This window comes from Balearica regulorum, chromosome 2 (assembly GCF_011004875.1).
Source record: "Balearica regulorum gibbericeps isolate bBalReg1 chromosome 2, bBalReg1.pri, whole genome shotgun sequence".
Classification (NCBI taxonomy): Eukaryota; Metazoa; Chordata; class Aves; order Gruiformes; family Gruidae; genus Balearica; species Balearica regulorum.
Window position 1 is genome coordinate 154,431,296 of NC_046185.1, and position 17,538 is coordinate 154,448,833.

The following is a 17,538-nucleotide window of genomic DNA, read 5'->3' on the forward strand; positions in this document are numbered from 1 at the left end:
CTTCACAGAAAAAAACCAAAAAACCAAAAAACAACCCCAAAACAACTCACAACAACCAAAGGCACAAACAAAGCCTGTGCTGTGATGCCCTGGCTGCTTACTAGAAGGCTGGAGAGTGGCCTTGAGGCTACAACGGCTGGGCCGTTGGGAAGCCCTGCAGGAGTCAACCCAGGAGGCCACATCTGTGAGTGCGAGTGTGTGAATGGAGCAGAGCCGCCCTCCCACACAACAGGAATGCCATCAGAAACATGTTCTCGCTATGGGAGGAGGAAAAAAATAATCTGTTTGGTAGATCACTACGGAAACCCAGCTACGGTATCACTGCCAAAGTACAGAAGACAGTACAGTTTGTGACTATGACTCAAAATGACTAAAGCAGAGGTCTTTAAATGATGTTGATAAAGCAGGAAAATATATAAAAAATGAGAAATATGCTTTTTAAAAAATGATCTAAAGAAATATAATACTCCCTTTTTGCATCACTGGGAAATATAACTATAGGTTATTTCATGCCTGCCAGTGCATTGAGGTTACAGAAACTAGAAAGAAATGTGCTTCATAGAGCATTCTACTGTAAATTATGGTTCTCTCACAATTTCTAAACTCTAAACAATCTATCTATTTAGAGATTCTGTTTCAAGACATCTTGTCTTTTCTGTGATACCTTGAAATTGTAACAGTGTGGAAAGAGGCCTGGCATGGATGCATGCATAAATGCAAATTAATTTCCTTTGGAGCTCTGCTTTGCCCTTTGCTTTTACTAGCATTTTCCAAACTGTCAAGATTATAAGGATAAAAACTGCATGTCGGCAGCCTCCCATTTCTGCCACATACAGGCTACAGCCATAGCTTAATCTCAGACAGTTACTGGATTAAGATTTGAATGCATAATTGCAGAAAAACTATTCTCTGAAACAGCTGAAATATTCTGGGATTTATAGGCTGCATATAGGTTGCTGGAAACTATGACTTCTGTAATATCATCTCAGACTCAAAACAAAATAAAACCAAAAAAACCCAGAGTAAACACAGCAATTTTCCTTATATAAGAGGTTATTGGATTCACTGTAAATTCTTTTTATTAAGGCAGTTCCGCTCTGTGGCATGCAATCTAGGAAAATGCTATTTCATTACAGAAGAGATAGAAATATATCTTTGTTTTTTAGGCTATAGTTTCACTTCCTCTTTTTCTTCCCTCAGCACTATCAAGTATTATTTACTGCAACACCCCAGTCACAACAAGAAATTGTTGAAGTTCACAAAGATCTGGCTATTTAAAAGTTGTTAATGGGAGGCAGCATGTAAACATAGCATTTATAGAGTTCTTTAACACATCAGAGAGATAGATTATTGGATAAAACTTCCACCAGTAAAAAGCGTATTGGCCAGTGGTGGATCTGTTTGTCTGTTCTTGTTAACAGAAGTGCAAACATCCTGAAAAATACTGTTCTGTACCTTGTGACTGTGTATACTGCACATTTTATCATTCGGTTCTTTTGGCTGGTAGCTTGAAACAGATGGGACTCCTAGAAAATAAATATTTAACCCAGCAGGCCAGTAGCTAATGTTTGAAATCATATTTAGTGAAAGTATAATGACATTTATGCCATTGATAGTTATATGAACCTTATGCCTATAACATTTCTACCTAGCCTTCCATTTTCATTTGTTCATAATTTTATGAAAATGTGCCCTTTGCGGCTAAGAGTTTCCTTACTTTGTTGACCTCAAATATATTCTTTATGGAAGGTTAGAAGAGAAAGAAAAATCTTTTCAGATGCTTTTAAGAAATGTGAAGTTGGAAAAATATGCCCTCCTTTATGCCTTTTTTTCCCCCCTTTTTTTGCATCCATCAAAAATTACTCCCTTTTGAAATTAAAATAAAAAATAGTGCACTCAGTGAAATGGCACTTTTCCTAGCTAAAAAAACCCCACCAACCAACAACTTAAAAACATCATTAAATAATAAAGTTTTAAATCATTGAAATTGTCATACTGAGTACCTCAGTGGGTACAAATAAAAGGACAAGTGTATTAGCAAGGCCATCTGATGTAAAGCAGTATGACTGCAGTGAACCCACAACAAATATATAATTGACATATTGAGCTGAGCTGAGTCCAAGGGCCTGTTGAGCTTCCTCTCATTTGAGAATATCATATTGCATTTGCAACAAACAAGCCAAGAATGCTTCCATGTTGTTAAGGTTTTGCATTTGTGAGAGCAGGGTTGTGAATGTCTTATTGAAACATTTGTACAAATTTTTATTTGAGAGTCCTTTTTTCAGGTAGATAGGCCTCTGCCTTAAGGAAGTGAGTTCTGGTCCCATACTATCACACTGCTGCATCATTCAGCTTTCCATTTTCCCTGGGGGTAAGACTTAACCATGGAAAGAAACTCTCTTATAGGTCATGCATGAGGCTAGGAACTATGATAGTAGTCAAAGAGCGCAGGAACATAAAAGGAATTGTGGTGGGTTTCTTCCAGCAAAAAGTGATGGCCCAGTAGTCATAACCTTGTTCCCAACTTGTGTCAAGAGAAGAGCGAGAGTCGCCATGGCAATCAATAACACCCCTAATATCCCCCACAATGTAGAGGTAATCCATGCAGGGAGGCGGTCAAACTTTCTGCCTTCCAAATAGAAACTGAGTCTAAGCGCCTAAACATAAACCAATAGAAATTACCTAAGCTTCGTTTTTGGAGTACGCCTTGTACTTTGCTCAGACGTTACCATAGTACTGGGCTCGCTACAAGATTAAAACCTCAACTGTGTTTTGAACGCTGCAATAAAAACTTGTTTAGTAAGCGCAACTTCAAAACTCCTTATCTGACAAATTTGACAATGCAGCATTTTGTGACGCAAATGTTGCAGACATAGGAACCCTGTATAAAAGTCAAACTTTGATTACTTGATTGCAACAATGGGACAAAAAATGTGGGAGGTAGCAAGGAATCAGTCTTCTCCCTTGATCACACAGGGTGTGCTGGCTGTAATTACAATTACTACATTCTACTGATTGCAGAATAAGCTCCTGGATAGTATCGGTAGCCAGCCCAGGGCTACCAACTGATGCCCTCATCACACCTATCGGAAGAATTTTAAATGTAAAAGCATCTTTATCTTTTAAATCTAAGGCACAGCAGCTGGGAAATTGCTTTTGCTGGGCATAATTCTTTCTTCTTGTGTTTTCTTTGCAATAAATAATAAGCTTAGAAAGAATGCCTTATGTTTTCCTGTCTCATTCATGTTTTGAATTATTGAATCCGTACACCATCACAGCACTTGCATATGCAGTTTACTGTGCAGTCATGTAAAATCTCATTTGTTTACCAGTTAGTGGAAACCTGAAAACTTCCATCTACAAAAATGTAATGCAATTGACACTAAGAGAATGAGACAACTATACAATAAAATCAAGGCTGCATGACCGATCAGCCAATCTTCAAAGGCAGCAAGAAACCAAACTAGTGTGTCTCTCGAAAGATTCTGCCACTGAAGGGTTGAAATGGATGGACAAGTGTGGCAGAGGCTTAGGTGGGTACAAAGCTCTAGCAATCTACATTAGCAGCAAATTCAGATTGGAGTTGTCTATTTTCTGTCTTTTCAGGTGTGACATGGCAATTATGTTATCAGTACTTTTACTAGGGGAAAAAAAGGGGGGGGGGGGGGGAGCAAGAGAAGAAACCATTATCGAAATCTAAATCTACACTAGTTAAAACCCCTAAAGAAGTCTCAAAAATTCCTGCTTCTTATTGAAATCTATAAGCTGGCATTTATGTCAGTAATAATGGAATTGTGCTGTCTTTACTCCACTTACAGCATAGTGCTTTAGTTCTCCAGGGATATACTTCACTGTCAATTCACATTAGGCCATTAGAGCAAAAAGAGCTTTGCTAACTTTGGATGGAAAATAATTTTCTACTGTTGTTTCTATGGCTAATGTACAATAAAGAGTTTTGCTTTGAAACATGGTACATTTTATTCATCAGTGATTGATATTCTGCGCTATATAACCAGCCACATGTACAAAGGGTTCACTTCTCTTGCTTCTTATTGTGATGGTGTCACATCCATGAACAGTCGGTAACATGTCAGTCCTTCTGCCTCTCTTCACATCAGCTTCTCAGTTCCTGTTCTCTCAAGAGAGAACACCATACCACCAATTATTTGAACCTTAGAGAAGAATAACTTGAAATTCTAGACTCTGCTTGTCAGAGTTAAGGTTTCTCACAAAATTACTGTTGCATATTTGTATACATCATTGTTGCTATTGAAAACTGTCAAGTGAACTAAATGAAATAATTATTTTTTTTTTTTGTGATCTCAGTATTTTTTTCAAGGTTTTATGTAGAATTCTCATCATGCATTTTGAGTTGTCAAAGATCTATTATTTATTTTAGCAGTCATTTAGACCTCATAAATATAATAACCATAACAGGACATGACTCATGACTGTAAGGCTCATAAATTAAGATAACTTATCTTTTGACCCCTTTACAGGATATCTGCTTCTTTAAATCACTGCACCAAGTTTAATTTACTATATATTTTTCTCTGTTTTCACAAAGAACTGTTTTAATGGGGATGAGGAATATGTGAATGAATAAATTAACACAACTTGCTTCTAGGGAAATTAACAATTTTTTTTTTCTTACTGGGAATAATAGAACCTATATCCTTCCTAGACAATCACATATATTAGGAGTACATCCTAAACCTACTGTATATAGTTCTGCTCCCCATTTTAAATGGAAATGAGCAATTGATTTTTTATGTTTGTAATTTTTTGGTCTCATGAATTGCTTTAGAAAGAATTTATTGTGCAGTATGTGAAATGAAGCTTGCTTTACCAATATGCTAAAAGTAAACCTGGATAAATTATTCATTGTCAAAATATTTAGTTGCAAATGTAGCCCTTTTCCTATTAATTAATCATAGACACACTAGTCCTAATTTGTAAAATATATGAACTAAGCCCAATTCCCCATTTTGTTATACTAGCTGTAGGATGATATACTAAAATAGAGAAATATATTTATAGCAGCACAGGTTTACAGAATTATTTAGAGGAAAAGAATGATTTTTGTTCATTAAAACTTTCTAGATAATGCTTATTGGGCTTATCAGTTGTTTGTAAACTGTTTAATAACAATGCTTGCAAGTTAGTGCTTTTGGTGAGTGCAGCTGTTCACTTTGTCTCCATAGTTTCTGTTTCACCCTATGGATTGTTGTTTTCTATATGAGACTTTTTAAAGCTAGAAGTCATTAGGTCCAATAAAGACTGTTGGAGTCAGCTTTCGCTTTATTTGCATTTAACACCAGGATTCAGGGCTTTTTCTCAACTCCAAAGGCAGTTCTATATGAAAAATGGCCATTACAATCTCACAGAGCAATCAGAACTTCAACTCTTGTCTTTTCTTTGCAGAAACATGTGTGAGCTGGTTTTTACACTGTATACAGTTAAAAAGAGAAAGAGAGAGACAAAGACGCTGAAAATAGAGAAAAAGATTGAGTAGTCTGTTATTTACTCTCTGTTGGCATGTTTCATATATAATCTTAGCAGTTGCATCTCAGATGCTTAGCTGTCAACACCTTAATGAAATATTCAGTAGATCAAATTCTGTCTGTACCTTAGCACACATGTAAGTGAGGATTAACTCTACATCAGTTTTACTTGCAAAAATATGGATGTTTTCTTCTCTTGCAATTGCTGGAGTTTATTATTATTATTATTATTATTACCCTAACATGAAAGCTATTTAAATTAAAGACCTTAGTGTCATAGGAGGTCTTGGACATAAAATAGAACTGATTCTGTCTAATCTGTAGACTTTTCCACAAGCACTATTTAGGAACTAGTGATTATTTAGACTGTTTCATGTGCTGGATTTTCACTTAAAGCCTCATCCTTCGTCTGTTGATGGCATGATGAAGTTCCCAATAGTATATGCATGAAGCACTATACGATCAATTCTTGTTTTCCTGTTTTGAGGGACTGGGAATGTGCCTGCAGTAGCTTGTCATGAAGTCCAGCATGCGTCACTTGCCCTGTGGGGAATGAAGAAGAGACTGCCAGACCTATAGCTGCTACCTCCCTCCTCAGAAAGTAAGGCATTAGCAACTTTGCAATTGGTCTTTCTTCTACACTCCAACTTGACTTTGTGAATTATCAAAATGCATATTCATGTGAGGGGAGGAATATTGGCAACATCTCTGCCTATATTTCTCAAGAGTAAAGAACTTATTGTGGTAGAGGGATGAAAAATGGACTATTAATTGTACTGTTAAAAAATGCCTGAGGGCAATTTAACACCTAACAGTTGTTCTATACCAGACCAAGAATGGGAACTTTTATTGTTTGCTTTAAAGTATCAACAGTTCAAACAGCTAAGAAAATGTACTATGTTACACCTTCCGAATATAGAGGGTGTAAGTACACATTAGACACATACTTTGAATTACTGATAGCTTGGGCTTTACAGCGCTAAAGAACAAAGAAATACACTGAGAGATCGTCTGAGTCATGTTCAAAATAAAACACTCCCTGTACTTGACCCTAGAGATTTATGGTTGCATTCTTTAGTTTATCCCAATCTTTGGCAACATTCCTAATTTATGAGTAATACCCCTGCAAAAACCTTGAGCGTCTAGCTTTTATGCAGTAAGGTTAGTCAATAATTCATGAAGGGGATTATTTCTTGCAAAAGCAAAATTATTTTTTTCCCAGGGCCCAATTTTAAACCCAGAAGTATATGAGATTAGAGATTAACTAAACCGATACAAAACCATATAGCTTTTTGTGCTCTATTTTAGTATTATCTTTATAATTAATATATCCCATAGCAACATAAAGCAGTGTTTTGAAAGTACAAAAACACTTCTATAATAGAAGTTTGCTTTTCAAGAGCACTGAGCAATTCCAATATAGCAACATCATGAGAAGTGGCTGCTCAGTACTGTTGTTGTAATGAAGAATTCTAAATTCAGAGACTGTGTTTGAACAATCTGTCCCTCAGCATCCAGAAGAAAAATTGGATTAAATGACTCCCTCCAGTGAAAGAAGCCTCTTGCAGGTCTCACAGAGCACTTTCAAACCTACCATATGAGTAACAACTTTAATTTCCCCAACTTTTTACCCTCATAAATGATGGGGAGCTCTGAAGGAAGGTGAAGATCAATGGTGGCACCTTTCCTCATTTAGGGCCATCAGTTATGAACTTTTGCTTCCACTGGGAACTTAATTGATTTTTCCTATAGAAAAATACAAAAACCTAAACAGCTGCTTGCCCCGTTTTCTCCACTTCAGTGAGCTCTAATTGTTGCTAAGAATAGAAATCACCAAGGAGGTATTTAAAAATTGTCCTGTACTTCAAATCCTCATTTCACCTGCCTCAGAACAGGAATTTGAATCCAAGTTTCAGGTGTCCTAGACTAGCAATTTAATCCATAGAGTATGAACTACTTGAGACTCCTGAAGTGTCTCCTGTTGGATTTTTTCAACACCATATACCAGATTAAATATCCATTGTTATAAGAATTTGAACATTCCATCTTGCTAATGACTTACCCTTACATTATATAATTACATACTTTCTGCCTCTTCTGGCTACCACTCTTACCCTCTCCCCTCATTTTGCCAGCCAGTGATTATCTATTATTTCATGCCGATGCAAATTCAAGTGGGATTTGAAGAAAGTAGTGCATGCTATGACTCACTTAAAAACGCACTTCTTGCTTAAGTGTCTGTGGATCTAGCCCCAGATGCCTACATTTCCATGTAGGTACCACACTTGAGAGGAATTTTAGACAAAGGATTGGATTATATTTGCTTTCTGAATGTGTTTTCTAAAGCAAGTAAAAAAGAGATTTTTCTTCGTGGCATATTTCATGTCTAGTTGTAATATTTTTCATAAAAAACCACAACAAAATATTATAATTGTATGAAAAGTTTGAAGATGGCAGAATTAAGAGTATCAGAAACAGATAGATACCATTGACATGGACAGTAGTTTAGCATTCTTTTGAGAAGTGTCTCACTTCCTATTTAGTAATGGCATCTAACAAGTAAGGTGGTGCTTTGAATGAGGGAAGATACTATGATCTAGCAGATTATTTGAGATAACATTTGAAGCCTGAATTAAAGTCCTTCTGAAGTCAATTAAAAGACTATCTTTGCCTCAGAACATTATGGATTTAGGTCCTAAAAGCTGCCACTTTTCATTATTATCAATATTTCATTATTATTTCTTTTCAGATAAAAAATGCAATGTTTCTATTGTTATTTACTGTAAAAATAAAACCATCATTGACTTTACTTTTATGGATCTTTCCCTTTTCCTTGACTTCTGTAGACCTTCTTTGCCGTCACTATTAGGTAACACTCCAGGCTGTGCAAACAGCTGATCTCAAAACTGAGAAAGCCCAAATTTACACTGAAAGTAACAGTAACTTTCTTCCATAAGGCCAAACCCCTGAAACCTGTGTTTAGAGCAAAAACTTAAAAGGCTGATCTAGTCCCTGAAAAGAGCAAGCAACGTCCGAATGCAAAACTCCCTGAAGTCCAGCTAAGGCTTCAAGAGCTTCAGTACTCCCTATTGCATGGAAACTACATCTGACAAGTCCAAGGACTGTTATTTTGTCATCAGTCTCCAGAAAGCTGCTAGAGTGACAGGCAGGATTCTCTGAAAGTTTGCCCAAAAGAAGACATTCCATCTTCTGTTTTCCACAAACTGGCCTTTTTTTAAAAAATGAAATGCCGTTCTCTTGAAAAAATTCTCTCTCTTTTAAAAAGGTTGCTGTGTAACTTTATTAATCATTTTCCCCATCTGATTAATTTAGGCTGAAAACATTCACACATGCTATTGCCAATTAATAATCTTCAGTGAGGTTCATTAGAAGTTCTAGTTAAGTGTGAGATCTAGTTAAATATTTGTTAAAAAACAAAGCAAAACATAACAAAAACAAACAATACTTGTTTCCCAAATAAACAATGAAAACAAGTAAGCCTGATGTGCTGAAGTACAGCTTTTACAGATTTAATTGTTTAGCTCACTCTCATCTTCTTCAGCATGGGCATTTTCCATGACTGGACTATACTTTCGGTGTGCTCCAGAGCAAGAGATCCACTACACGAGGAGATGCAGTAACTAACACACATGAACTCAGTCCCCGAGGACAAGCGGGAGCGTGGGACATCATATGACCTGCAACTTTCTTAGCACACACAGGTATACTAAGGTACTGCAGCAAAAGCTTGGAATCGAAAACTTGTTTTCAACTGTAAAAGAGGTATGTTTTAGCTAAATTTTCTGTATTTAACATTTGTCTCTAAAGTTAACAGATTTAGAGGAAAATATATTAAATATACTCATTTATTTCCATCAAAACATTCTACATCAATAACAATAATAATCCCAGTCCTCTTCACAGATCTGGAAGTACTCATTTCCAGAATTTAGGAGCTGTCTAACTCTGGTTTGTGAAAGCTTTGTATTTGGTATACAATACATATTATTTAGATAATTCCACAAAGTATATTTTTTTAGTTTATATTGAGCAGTCTTTCCATGAAATTGAATTTTACTGTGATGTATGCATATAGCTAAGAAATAATATCAAAATCAGCTAAGAAATCTAAATAAAAGTAAATCTCTTTTTTGAACATTCAATTTCTTGTAAAAAGTAGCACAAGCTGATACCAGAAATCTGTTTGCTTCCCATTTTGTTACTGTTTGATCTGCAAATACATGTTCACACTGGGTCTAGATTTCCCTGACTTGAATAAGAAGAAAATATGATTTGATCCACTGCTATTTACATAATAGAAGAAAGTATTTGGAAAAGTATAAGAATTTTCTAATTAAATTGTAGCAATTTCTATTTCACGAACTTACATGGGATCAAAACAGGATTTAAAAATCCTAAGAATTATTGCAAATATTTCCTCAGCTGAGTCTGCAGTTAATTTTGAGCATGTTTGCCCAGATTAAATGAGTTAGAATTTCCTAATATAAGACATGTAAATGTGGAGAAATCTACAAAAGGAAGATTTTTTTATTAACTTCATATGGAAATGGTTTCTTAGGAAAATTTTTTAGCCTAGAAATTACTATATAGAGGACATAATTACTTAACAGAAACATTTAAATGCACCAGAATGTTTTCTTTCATCATTACCAAGTAGTTGTTGCCAACAAGTTAAATAGCAGCCAATGGTGTTGAAATGTCCTTTGCTTAACTGAGCTGTTGTCTTTCTTATTTGTGCTAGATTGTTATTGTATGAACCAGAACATTAACCAGGAGTATCATCATAACCTACTGCAGATAATTTTTTAAAGTCCTGTCACTTTTTTTTTTTTCCCCCCTTCCAACTCTTTGCCCTTTTTCCTGAAATTATACAGAGACATTACTTACAGAAAGGTGGCAAAAGTGAAAAGATTATTCCAAATTCAGGGGCCGACACTTGAATCTGACAAGCAAGCATTGCTGCTGGCCAAGAATAGAGGATGGAGACTCATATAGTGATGGCTGGAAAAGAGCTGTGTCAAAGGAGGCCAAGGAAGAAGGAAGGGCAGATGGTCCATGCCAGAATATATTGTCACAGTTCTGATGTCACATACGAGTTACTTTATCACTTAATTCCACTTGTGTTGTATCATGTCATGTTTCTACTGATCTCAGTGGCTGACTGACACCTATAAATCAAAGGTGTGAACATCCTAACCTTCTATTTGAGCACTTTGAACTTAAAATCATCAAAATTATCATCAAATAATACTGACTCTATTCCTGAAGCAGTTTATTACCTCTGCAAAGGCAACATCTTTGACTGAGCAACATATCTCAAATCTTCATAAAGATATTCTCAGAACCAGTTCAGAACCACAAAGTTGGTATCTGAGAGATATTTCTCTCACTTAATTTTATCCACCTAAATGTTATTTGTCTAAGTCTGAATGAATCATCTAACCTCCGTTATAGTAAATGGAAAAGAATATTCACCTCCAGACTGCCAAAGATGACATTGTAAGGTAGGTGCATGAGTTGTTGGGATCAATCATGTTCTGAAAGCAACTTTCAGTTGGCTAAAATTAGTGGGAAGAATGAATCAGTTTGTAAATCTCGGTCCTTATGTCTTCTGTTTAATGTAGCAAGATAAACCAAACCTGAATTGAGTCATTTGACTGATGCTCAGGTAATTTACACCTAGATGTGGGCTCTCCACCCTAGGTCAGTGGAGATCTGAGCACTGTGAAGGCAATAGTCATTAAATAGTTCATTAGTTCATCTAAATAGCCAGATAAAGAAGGTCAACTGGATCATGACCTAAAACTACCTACATCTCTCTAGTAGTTATAAGGGGAGCCTGGGGAACCTAGGTTAGTGCCTTCCCAAACAGCATAAACCAACATGCATTGTCATTGCTCAGCAATTTTTCTTGAAATCCTTGTTCAGATCCTAAAGTCCCTGAATTCTTCCCGGCTCTCCCATGTACCACTCCTTTTTTCATGTTCAGCCTAGTTAATATGATTAAATAAGATATGGAAGGCGTGGTGTCTAAGTACGCCTGGACTCAAACACTGAAAAAGCTAATATTTAAAAACATTTTCCCCATTTACTTTTAGTACTACAGTCATTTTGAATACCAAATGACAGACAATATAAACAATTAAGAGAATCATGATAAGTACTCTTAGGATAAATCCACAGCACATGGATATTCCTTCTTGGACCCCTGTTTCCTAGTCAAGTTATTCTGAAATTAAAAATCATTAGTACAGTGAGAACGACTGAGTGAATGACCATTTGTAGAGGATATGGAAAAGAAACATTCAACATTGTTCAGGAAAATATTTACTTCACTGTTCAAAATTGCTTGCAGACAGAGAAAATATGATGCCCAATGACACCTTTTACAATTGTGCATTTAGAGTGTTCTAAAAGCAAGCAGAGATCTGGTTTTTAAAGTCACTCATCATATTTGGGAGCAGAAGTACTGAATGATGGTACCCACAACTCCTCCTTTTAGGCCCCCAATTCTAACCTGATAGCATTCCTGCTAAGGAGATTCTTTTGTGTGATGTTGGAAAGCGAAGATACATAAGTAGCAGATGTGGGCTTTTACATCTGCAAAGCCTTTCTGTCTGAGTAGTGATAGTTCTGATAGATATTTTGACATGGCATGCTGACAGAAAACAGGAAAACAGACATGCTAGAGATGAGCTGGAAGACCACTGAAGTAATTTAAAAAAATAAAGACTGTCAAAAGCAATAACATGAATACACTGATCTCTATTACAGGTGTCACAAGACAGTCGAAAGAGATTGTGTGACAGATATCCAGAATAAACTACTTATGGCACTGTATCAGGAGAAACAACCACAATGGCAGCCTTCCAAATGTCTGAAAGGTTTGCAAGGCTGATCAACTGCATTAGCAGGCATAACAGTGTGAGCTGATCTATATGTGAGTTTTCTACTTCTGGTGCTGCATCCACTCAGATAATCTTGCTTTGGTCCTCTTGGAGATGCATGAAAATTAAAATGACTTTGAATATTTAAAAAAAAAAAAAAAAACACAAAAAACCAATCCCACAAAACAACCACATTATAGTTGAGCATGAGAATTCAGAAAATCAAGAAAGCCCTCCCAAAATCACCAGTATTGCTTAAGCTAAATTGTTACAAAACAATATTTTGTAAGTTCTTTATTTCTTTATTTGATTTGTTTAATTTTCTCTGTTCTTTTTTGTTTTCTTGCCTCAGGAAAAGGTTACAATGGGAAAAAAGTAAGCTTTTTTAAAAAAATGAAAACAGGAGCTCACAAATAAAATGATTCTAGAAACAAGGTTGGGAAAATAACCCAACACAGTAACTGAAACTCAAAAGTGACAAACACATGGAAAACTGCAAAATATGATACTGTTGAAGAAGTTCTTGACAGTGCAAAGTAGACTTATATACCTAAGCCCCATTAATTTTCAATGAGAACTGGATAACTAACTGTTCTCGATGTCTTTGAAAATGTTTCTGTAATCAATCCTTAAAAGAATTTGAACTCTGCTGCAAATCTTACTATAAAAGGCAATGTACTATGTACTAATTTCTTGCATTTTCTTTGCAATGATTTAATATATTTGAAGACCTTTTCCTGTTCTGCTCAACCTTGCAATAAATTCGTTAAATGGACGGACCTGTTCTTAAGGAATCACAGTTTAGTACTTGGGTTTAACTGCAGAGTCGAATGCAAAGTCCACACATAGCTGATGATGAAAACAGATGCTTAGGGTAAGTGTACACCTGATGATGACAAAAATGGCAATCAAAGGTAAGGAGAGAAGATTCCAAAGTTCCAGAGAAATTTGAATACCAGCATTCTAGAAAACTCCAGCAACAAGGACTCTTAACAGTTTTATTCTGAGAATAAAATGTTAACAAAGTGGAAAAACTCTTATTGTCTTCAGACACCCAGGATTCACTTTGATTTTTATTTCCTAATCAGTTATTAAAGAACTTACTAAAGTAATTAATTTAACAGAAACTAATCGTGATACCTTTTCTATCTTATCTGGTCCTTCACTCAGAAAAGAAATCAAATGCATTTGACCCAAATGATTGAAATGTCATTTAGGCATGCTTGTGGTCAGGATGATGTCCATGGCATAGTGCGATCACAGAATTAAATCATACCAAAATACTCTTAAAGTATTATCAGAATAATCAATTGTTTTGGTTTTCCATAAGGCCACCTCTGTGCAATGTAGTACACAGATGACAGAGACAAAGCGTCAGTACTGCGTGTAAATGAACCTAAAGGAGAAGATGCCTGTTCTTACCTAGCACGTGGAATAGATATGCACATGAGACAAAATTCTCAAAATGGTACAAAATGGGAATGGGTCATCAGTACACAAAAAATACTATTACTTTCTCTCTATTGCATTGTGTTGGCTGATTGAGTGCTTTTTAATAGCTGAGGATTGGGCCCAGCAACAGTAGCATGCATACATAAACCCCAGTAAATCCAAGAAAGCAACGGAACAGATTTTTATAACAGATTATGATATCCTATTTGAATAGTTCATAAATCCTGCTAAGAAACCTCCCATGTAATTCTAGTCTATGATCAATAAAAAGAATATGACATAAAGAGTATTACAAGAGATGATGAAAATGCAATTTCTGTCTTAGTAGATAGATGAGAAAACTTATTATTTTGTCCTTAATTTTTAAAAAGTCACAATGGTATGCTAATAAATTGGTGTGGTCTTCGAAGGATACTCAGAAAACTTGTCTACTGCCGTTCATAAATCTCCCAAGTTTTTTGGAATTACCAATGCCTTCAGGACACAGAAACACAAACTGCTGGTTCAATGTCAGCTCTGCAAAAACTGTGAATGTTTAAACAAATAATGAGATAAAAAGTAATGCATAATTAAAGGGTTTCTTCAGAAGAAGTCTGGGTTATATTTATTTTAAGGGTGGCAGTGAAATACATTTGCACCTGTGTATGCTCCAAAGGTGTCATTTTCACAAGTCTTACTACACAAATAGGGCCTAAGCATATAATACATTATTAAAAGGGTTATGCATTTCAAAGAGAATAAAACTACATGAAAATAAATCTAATATTTAATTTTAATAATATATCAGAATTGCTAGTATATTGGTTCAGAAGAAGAGATTTAAACAAAAGATCAAGTAACACAGGTCAATATTTTGTATTTTGTTTTGAAATTGTATTTATGAACAGTATAACAAAAGACCATTTTACATCAGTGTAATTGTCCCTGTTTAAGGGGTGACAAAGGTAACATCTGTTCTCTGCTTCACGGTTTCTCTGGTGAAGATACCAATTTGAAATTGATCCATATTAGTCCTGCACCAGCGATATTTAGCTTCACCAAGCAATCCAAACATATTCTAACTACCTCAGTAACATAAGGGATATGGAATATTTGCCATAATAAGCTTTGGGCTCAGAATATGCTCCCTCTCTAATGTAATACATCAGGCAACAGAAACTTGCTTCCAGACACAGTCAAGGGCCTTTCTGATCTGGGCACATCACTAAAATGCTCTACAGATTCCTTCAAAATGTGACATATGAACAACATGACTATAAGTAAAGTACTGCACTGTGAATCTTAAATTCGGAAACTAGTCCCTTTAGTTACTTTAATTCTAATTAGAAAACTGCTTTTCTTGTTCAGCCCACAGATGCGGAGAGGTGATATACGTATGCCAGCAAGTAGTGCACTATACCAAGAGCAGATCCAGAGAACAAAACACTTCTTACTGAGACCCAAATATCCAGACTACCTGCGTTTTGGAGTTGCTGGTCAGGTTACCTCTCATCTGGCTCTGTGAGCTACAGGCCCATTAGGAGCTGGGAATCATCAGGAGTCCCTCTGGAGAGCATCTTCTTGTTTAGTTTCTACCTGAAAGGAGTCTGGTTCCTAAGCTGTAAGAACTTCTCCATGAACACAAGGGTGGTAAGACTAGTCAACTGGGAAATGCCTGACCTGAACTGACATTCCCGTGTGAACAGCAGCATAAGCAACCCCAGCAAATGGCTCATTCTACCTGGGACTAAAGATGGTGTTCCTGTCCTAAATCAGGGACCTCAAGGTCCTTAAATTTAAGTGTACTGATTCTGGCCTAATATACTGACCTCTTACATTCTGGACTAACTTCGGGAATACGTTTATCCTGCTCTTCCATGAGCTCCACTCTGCGCATCATGAGCTGGTGTGATGGATCCTAATTTTTTTTCTTTTTTTTTGTGACAAAAACCACATCTAAATTCAGACTCCCTGAAACTTAATGAACACCACACACATCCTCCTCTGCTCTACCTTGCCCTCTGTCTACTTCATTTCAGTGATAAGCAGAGTTAGCAATACTGTACAAATCATTGTAGATACTTTTTTTTTTTTTTTAACTATGTGAGATTCTGTGGAGTGTAATCACATAGTAGGAAACTTCATTCACATAGTTAACTTACATCTGTCTGCATCATATCAACACAATTATCAGCACAGAAAAGAAGTGAAAAAAGACTGCAGTAGGAACCTGAATGAAGATCAGTGGCTTTATTTTTCTTCCCTTTTCTCTCCTCTGCAAGTGTTCATCCACACAGATGACTCACCAGTTATTAATACTACATTTGCTGAAGTTGACTAGAAAGCTAAAGTACAGACACCTTTGTTTGAGGAAAGAAACCTTAAGAAAATGTAGTTCCATGCATCTCATGAATAAACATAAATGACAAAGTTGTTGAAGCATCTGAATTGACCATTATGTGCTGGGCAGGTAAGGGTCTGATCATCTGGATTTTCTGCACTGCAATGTATCACCAAATGGCATTACCTCCTAGTGTAATTAAAATGCCGTGAAAGGAACATACTCAGGTTTTAACATTAAATCTTGTATTTTAATTAAAAGTTGTTTCAAGAGGCCTCAGCTGACACTGGCTAAGGCTATAAATGTTCTATATTTAATTATATGAAAATGTAAGACTTCTCCTTCTCAGTAAGCCATCCAGCCATGCAAGGTAGTCATTATCTCTTTAGATACCAGTAGTTAAAAATTAAGATTCAGTTTTACTGTCTTTCATGCTGTTTTCAAAGTATTCCCATAATGCCTCAGAAGTGATTTTGCTTTCTAAATATCTTTTGTGCAGGTGTCCAATTGCTAACCTAAATAGTTCTCTTTATATTATTTACTTGAAAATCAACAGTCCCATCGAGCCAATGCATGTTTGAACTGTCGTTCTAACACTACTGCTGGTGTTAGATGGAGATCTATGGTCAAAATGTAGGAGAAAACTGATGTGTCCTCAGGCAATTGTAAAAGGAGTCATCTTTTGCATTACTGCTCTGTCTGCTTTTTTTGTTTATGTGAAGGCTCTACATTTGGGACCAGTTTCAGCAGATAATGACACATTGCACAACAGAATGATACAATGGACAAGGAAGGAAGAATTCCTTTAACAACCACAAATTATTTATTGCAGATTCAAGAGGGATCCAACTGTTTCTTGAAACCTTGTTGCTGGAACCAGGAGCTGCTTTCTAAGTAGGAGCCATTGATGTGAACCATGTATTGATTCAACCATTCAGACTACAGCCAACCTCTTCAACATTCCTTTTATAAAGTGTCTAAATACGAAGTTTATCATGCTCTTACTCAATTTGAAAAGAAGCTTGAAATCTAAAAAAGACAGTAGCAAAATACTTGAACACCCTCAGCATTATTCCAGCCTTTAACTAGGCCAAGTTATAAATTTATTAGCAGTAGCAGTAGTATCCATGCTTTTCTGTTTAAGCTTCTCATGTTCTTAAGATGAAGGGTAATATTCTCATCTCCTTCATAAAGGTGGAGAAAACAAAATTAATTGTTTCTTGTTCTAAGAGTATATGTGTACAATACCAGTGAAGACTGATAACAATGCCAAGGAAGTCAGAGATCATTACAAATATGTAGACATAAAACTTTAATTTTAGTGTCCCAAACCCTTTCAGAAGTTCGGGTATTC